Below are 7,603 nucleotides of genomic sequence, written 5' to 3'. Positions count from 1 at the left end.
TCCTCTGCTTGCTTCCGCGGATTCTTTCCCCTTCTTTCTGTCTCTCATCAGTGCGCAGGCGCACTGTTATGGTGGATCTGTGGAAGACACACTGTTATGGGGGCATCTGTGGATGACACTATTATTATGCCTCTTATTAGCCCCCATTATGCCTCTCATCACTCCCATATCAGCCCCCATGCCTCTCATTAGCCCCCATATCAGCCCTTATGCCTCATTAGCCCCCATATGCTGCCTCTCATCATTAGCCCCATATGCCTCTCATCATTAGCCCCCATATGCCTTTCATCATTAGCCCCCATATGCCTCTCATCATTAGCCCCCATATGCCTCTCATCATTAGCCCCATATGCCTCTCATCATTAGCCCCCATATGCTGCCTCTCATCATTAGCCCCATATGCCTCTCATCATTAGCCCCCTTATGCCTCTCATCATTAGCCCCCTTATGCCTCTCATCATTAGCCCCCATATGCCTCTCATCATTAGCCCCCATATGCTGCCTCTCATCATTAGCCCCCATATGCTGCCTATCATTAGCCCCCATATGCCTCTCATCATTAGCCCCCATATGCCTCTCATCATTAGCCCCCATATGCCTCTCATCATTAGCCCCCATATGCCTCTCATCATTAGCCCCCATAGGCTGCCTCTCATCATTAGCCCCCCAAATGCCTCTCATCATTAGCCCCCTTATGCCTCATCATTAGCCCCATATGCCTCTCATCATTAGCCCCCATATGCCTCTCATCATTAGCCCCCCAAATGCCTCTCATCATTAGCCCCCTTATGCCTCTCATCATTAGCCCCATATGCCTCTCATCATTAGCCCCCATATGCCTCTCATCATTAGCCCCCCAAATGCCTCTCATCATTAGCCCCCTTATGCCTCTCATCATTAGCCCCCCAAATGCCTCTCATCATTAGCCCCCTTATGCCTCTCATCATTAGCCCCCATATGCCTCTCATCATTAGCCCCCATATGCCTCTCATCATTAGCCCCCCAAATGCCTCTCATCATTAGCCCCCTTATGCCTCTCCTCATTAGCCCCCATATGCCTCTCATCATTAGCCCCATATGCCTCTCATCATTAGCCCCCCAAATGCCTCTCATCATTAGCCCCCTTATGCCTCTCATCATTACCCCAATATGCCTCTCATCATTAGCCCCCTTATGCCTCTCATCATTAGCCCCCATATGCCTCTCATTATTAGCCCCCCAAATGCCTCTCATCATTAGCCCCCTTATGCCTCTCACCCCCCATATGCCTCTCATCATTAGCCCCCCAAATGCCTCTCATCATTAGCCCCCTTATGCCTCTCATCATTAGCCCCCATATGCCTCTCATCATTAGCCCCCATATGCCTCTCATCATTAGCCCCCATATGCCTCTCATCATTAGCCCCCCAAATGCCTCTCATCATTAGCCCCCTTATGCCTCTCAGCCCCCATATGCCTCTCATCATTAGCCCCCCAAATGCCTCTCATCATTAGCCCCCATATGCCTCTCATCATTAGCCCCCATAGGCTGCCTCTCATCATTAGCCCCCCAAATGCCTCTCATCATTAGCCCCCTTATGCCTCATCATTAGCCCCATATGCCTCTCATCATTAGCCCCCATATGCCTCTCATCATTAGCCCCCCAAATGCCTCTCATCATTAGCCCCCTTATGCCTCTCATCATTAGCCCCCATAGGCTGCCTCTCATCATTAGCCCCCCAAATGCCTCTCATCATTAGCCCCCTTATGCCTCATCATTAGCCCCATATGCCTCTCATCATTAGCCCCCCAAATGCCTCTCATCATTAGCCCCCTTATGCCTCTCATCATTACCCCAATATGCCTCTCATCATTAGCCCCCATATGCCTCTCATCATTAGCCCCCCAAATGCCTCTCATCATTAGCCCCCATATGCCTCTCATCATTAGCCCCCCAAATGCCTATCATCATTAGCCCCCTTATGCCTCTCATCATTAGCCCCCTTATGCCTCTCATCATTAGCCCCCTTATGCCTCTCATCATTAGCCCCCATATGCCTCTCATCATTAGCCCCCATATGCCTCTCATCATTAGCCCCCATATGCCTCTCATCATTAGCCCCCATATGCCTCTCATCATTAGCCCCCATATGCCTCTCATCATTAGCCCCCTTATGCCCCCAGCAGCCACATATTTTATAAAATAAAAAAACACTTACCTCTCCTGCTCCTGGACGCCGCCTGCCACTCCTCAGTCGACTGTGCTCTGAACTGGCGCGCACAGCGTGAGGTCACAGAGCGCCCTCACTCTGTGCGCAGCCCTGCACAGCCGACAGCCGAGGACCAGGAAGTGGTAAGTACAGAGCGTTCACCACTTCCTGGTCTCTCGGTTCTAATGAGCGCTTCCATAATGGAAGCGCTCATTAGTATTCACCTGGGGGAATCAGCGGGGGGGCAACCGGGGGGGCAAAGGACAACATAGGGGGGGCGATTGCCCCCCCTCGCCCCCCCCTAGCGACGCCACTAACCCCAACACACCCATATTTTCACCCAGGCAGCCCTCTGATGTTAGCATCGGAGCATGTCAAGGGCTTTTTTATTTACAATAATACACTGCTGGGTGGAGGCTTCCACCCAGCAGTGTGTTCGGTGATATCACCGGCTCTGATGGGCCGTTTTACAGGCTAGGGCAGCACTAAATCCTGCCCATCAGTGCCGGTGATGTCAATGAGCTCACTGCTGGGCGGAGGCCTCCACCTGGCAGCCCTAAGGAGAGCCTGGTACGTCACCGGATCTCTGGAAGATGTCTTTGTCCTGCGCAATTCAGCGCAGGGCAAAGGAGAGCATTGGAGCATGAGATGCTCCGATTCTCTTGTCAGGGGGGCTGCCTGGGTGAAAATATGGGTTTGTCCGAGTTCAGCTCTGAACCCGGACAACCCTTTTAAAGGGGTTGTCTGACCTTGCAGCCGACAACCCTTATTGTCTGGACCTGTGCCCCATAACATTAAAAAACACAACTGCCTGTAATCCCGCCACTGATCAGCAATTACAGAAACCAGACGCTTCCTGGTCGCGCTGGGACCAGAAGCGGAACGATAGCAGGTCCATGGGGAGGTGAGTCTTCTTGTTTATGTTCAGGGCCACAGGTCTGAATGATGGGTGCTGTCAGCTCCAGGGCCAGGCAACCCCTTTAACTACATTTCATCTTTGCTCTGTTAGGACACAACTAGAGATGAGCGAATTTCAGGTTATGAAATTCATTCACGCTTCGTTTGGTGGTAAAAGGTGAATTGCGTTATGGATTCCGTTACCACGAACCATAACGCAATTCTATTACGGAATGCATAACGGAATGCCTTCAGAGGCATTCTGTTATTTGTTCCGTCATAATAGAAGTCTATGGGCTGCAAAACGGATCCGTCCCGTTTCCGTTATGCAGGAGAGGACTCCCCTGCATAATGGAAACGGGACGGATCCATTTTGCAGCCAATAAGGCATTCCGTTATGCACTCCCTCGTAGAATTGCGTTATGGTCCGTGGTAACGGAATCCATAACGCAATTCACCTTTTACCAGTAAACAAAGCGTGAACGAATTTCAAAATAGGAAATTCGCTCATCTCTAGACACAACCATGACTCGTGATCGCAGCTTTGATCCTTTCCGATCGGCCAAGTTTAGCCCAAAGTGACCATCAATTAACAATTTCAATGACCGGGAAGTAGTGTTGAGCCAGCAAAGACTTCTATTATGACGGAATGCCTCTTATAGGCTTCCATGGTGCATGCCGTCATAGAATTCTGTTATGGTCCGTGGTAACGGAATCCATTACGGAATTATTAGATAACTCGAATCCGAACGCCGAACTTGCAAAATCGCAAGTTCACTCAACACTACTGGGAAGGAAGGTCTTATGAACGCCAATTATCAGCCATTGTAAAAGGACCTTTAGTTGCATTGCCTTCTAGAATCAGTGGCAGAAAGGGATTTTCTGGGAGTTCGATATTGAAGGCTTCGATATTGAAGGCTTCTCCTTGGGATAGGTCATCAACATCCAATCGTTGGGGGTCCCACTCCTGGCACCCCGGCGATCAGCTGTCTTAACCCCTTAGTGACCAGCCTGTTTTACGGTGTTCATTTGTATAAATAACATAATATCTTTATTCTCTGGTTTAGTACGATTACAGTGATACCAAATACATTTTTGCAATAAAACCCCTTTTTTTTTAAAGAAAAAAATGTTTTTGCATTGCCGCTTCCCAAGACCCATAACTTTTTATTTTTCTTTCTATGGAGTTGTGTGAGGGCTTGGTTTTTGCGGGACGACCTGCATTTTTCATTGGTATCATTTTGGAATAAATGGCCGTTTTTGATCGCTTGTTATTACATTTTTTTCGGTGGCAACTAAGAATAAATTAGCAATTCTGTCTCATGTGGGAGCCTAGTCCCTGCTGCACAGGGCCATAAAAAAGCGGCGGCCCAGCCTAAGGCCCCTTAGTGACCGCCGTAAAAACACGTATGGGTGGTCACTAAGGGGTTAAGAAGTTTGCTCATTCCAATTAGGGCCGCCGCCTCTTCCTCAGCCAGTGACATGACCAATTTGCAGCTCAGTCCCATGCAAGTCAAGGGTCCTGGACTGCAATACCAAGCACAACAATTATACAATGTATGGTGCTGTCCTTGGTAAGGCTACTTTCACATTAGCGTTTTTTGCGGATCCGTCATGGATCTGTAAAAATGCTTCCATTACAATAATACAACCGCATGCATCCGTCATGAACGGATCCGGTTGTATTATCACTTCTATAGCCATGACGGAACCGTCTTGAACACTATTGAAAGTCAATGGGGGACGGATCCATTTTCAGAGAAAATGGATCCGTCCCCTTTGACTTACATTGTGTGCCAGGACGGTTTGGCTCAGTTTCGTCAGGCGGACAACAAAACGCTGCAGGCAGCGTTTTGGTGTCCGCCTCCAGAGCGGAATGGAGACTGATCGGAGGCAAACTGATGCATTCTGAGCGGATCCTTTTCCATTCAGAATGCATTAGGGCAAAACTGATCCGTTTTGGACCGCTTGTGAGAGCCCTGAACGGATCTCACAAACGGAAAGCCAAAGTAAAAGTAGCCTAAGCTGTGAGAAGAGTGGAGAGCCACGGCCTCCTCAAACCGCTTTAGAAGAAGAAGAAGAGGAGGGCGGAGCTTACCAATGGCCGAGTAAGACGTGCTTTGCTTCGGCTCCTGACCGACTCCAACTTCGCCGCTTATACAGGACACCCTCGACCCCGCTAGCTACATGAAAGGTCGCAGGAGGAGACCCTCGTCGACACCCGCTCCGATACACTGCAAAACGAGAGCGATTTCTTCGCCTCCTCCAGCCAGACAGACGCTGACAAGGAAGGAGACGACTCTCCTAAGATGGCGTCCAAACAGCGCAGAGCGGCGTCCCCTGCGCGCCATAAGGAACCAGACCCACGAGCCCCAACCTCACCGCAGCAGCTGAAAGGTACACTTACCGGCTCACCGGTATCCTACGCTGCAGCAGCTAGCTCCGGCTCGTCGGCGGCTTCGTCTCCCTCATATGCAGGGTCGACCTCCGCAGTACCTCAGGGACATTCCCCTAGAAGCCGCTGCTCCCAGGCCACGATGTCCGGATCGGGAGCCTCCATGACCCCACAAAGGGAGGATGAGAATTAGGACTGGAAGGTTCACCTCAAATCCCTCCCCACCAGGCATGAAATAGATGCCTTATTCTCCAGGCTGGAAACATCTCATAAAAGAGACATTGAGGCCTTGCAGCATGACTTGAAGCAGGTGGGTCAGAGGGTGGAAGAGGCTGAATCCATGCAGGATCAAGTGCTGGGAGTCTTAGACTCGCACCAACAAGTTATCCAGGCACACTCTGCCCAGATTCAGGACATTCTCACTCATTTGGACGATATTGAAAATAGAAATAGGAGGAATAACCTACGCATTAGAGGCCTCCCTGAAGATATTCTACCACAAGATCTGGAGAAATGGGCCATTTCCTTTTTCAATACATTGCTGTCCAGAGATCCGGGACAATCTCTTGAAATAGATCGCATCCATAGAGCCCTAGGTCCTAAATTAAGCGATCCTAATCGCCCCAGAGATGTCATCTGCCGTATACATTTCTTTAAAGATAAAGAAGCCATCCTGAAAGCGGCCAGAACTGCTGGGAAAACCATGCATGCTGATAAAGAAGTCATCATTCTACAGGACCTGGCCAGGCGTACTTTACAGCTACGCAAAGCGTTGAAACCGCTTTTGACAGCGCTTAAAGCCAAGGACATAACCTACAGATGGGGATACCCATTCCAATTGTCTGCCTCTAAAGATGGGAAATCAGCTGTATTCAGATCCCTAGATGACCTCGCTGGCCTCCGCGCAGCCTTTGATATCCCACACTTGGAGTTACCTGATTGGCCGAGTCCGAGGCAACCCATCGCCATTCCACGGAGGGAAAGATGGCAGATGACCTCACCTAAGCAGAAGAGGGCTTCTAGACATGATCCTAACCCCGACGATTGACTGTCGGCGATATTCTTCCGTTTTTGCTCATTCACCTGAGGGGATTTTCACCCTCCTGTTCCCTTCATTGTTCTATACTGTTATAGATATACATGCTTAGTATTATCTCGTGGGTGGGTCTTCTAGACCTACGCACACACTTGTCCTGTTGTATTATGCAATGTTATTTTTGCTTTATTGTAAGTTGGAGTCCAGTAAGGAGATGGTTCGGTCCTTGCTTTCTCCCTACCCCACTTAGGGACCGAGGCACACACCGCCGCAAACGACCTCAGTCGTCACTTAGCACCTTTTGAACTGACATTGTTGGTTCTTCCAATAGGGTTTACATGTCTTATATGTGCACTACCTTGTGTTTAAATGTTTGTCTGTTTGTCTCCCCTCCCTTTTGTGTCCCTCCCTGTACCCCTACTACATTCCTGTTGTTACTGAAAGGATCTAGGAGATTATGCCTCCTTCTCACTAATACTCCTCAAAATGACACCTATATCGTTTTGCACTTTTAATGTCCGGGGTTTCAATAAACCCGAGAAGCGTAGTCAGATTTTGCATAGTTTTCATAAGAAGAGAGTTATGATTGCTATGATTCAGGAAACCCACTTTAAAGCAGGTGCCGTACCCAAATACGCTAACCGTTATTACCAGAATTGATTCCATGGTCCTAATCCTAACAGCAGGTCGGGGGGAGTATCCATAGGGCTTCACAAATCATTTGGTCATACAGTCCTATCTTCTGAGATAGACTTGAAAGGCAGGTTCATATTCATTAAGCTCTCTGTGGATCGCTCTGTTGTAACTGTAGCTAATGTTTATTTTCCTAACCAGGGGCAGACAACTTACGGATCCAAGATCTTGAAAAAATTATCCAAATTTGCTGATGGTTCCTCGATCATACTGGGAGGCGACTTCAACCTAGTGATGGACCCGTTGCTGGATTCCTCATCTGGTAGGTCCTCAATCTCCCCGAGTTCTCTGCGCAGATTCAAATCTGAGCTCATGGCACTCCGCCTGGTGGATTTGTGGCGCATTTTGCATCCAGGTGTCAGGGATTATAGCTTCCATTCCCCAATTCACAA

Source organism: Bufo bufo, chromosome 6, assembly GCF_905171765.1.
Source record: "Bufo bufo chromosome 6, aBufBuf1.1, whole genome shotgun sequence".
Taxonomy (NCBI): Eukaryota; Metazoa; Chordata; class Amphibia; order Anura; family Bufonidae; genus Bufo; species Bufo bufo.
The sequence above is the reverse complement of the archived record's forward strand: the minus strand, read 5'-3'. Positions refer to the sequence as shown.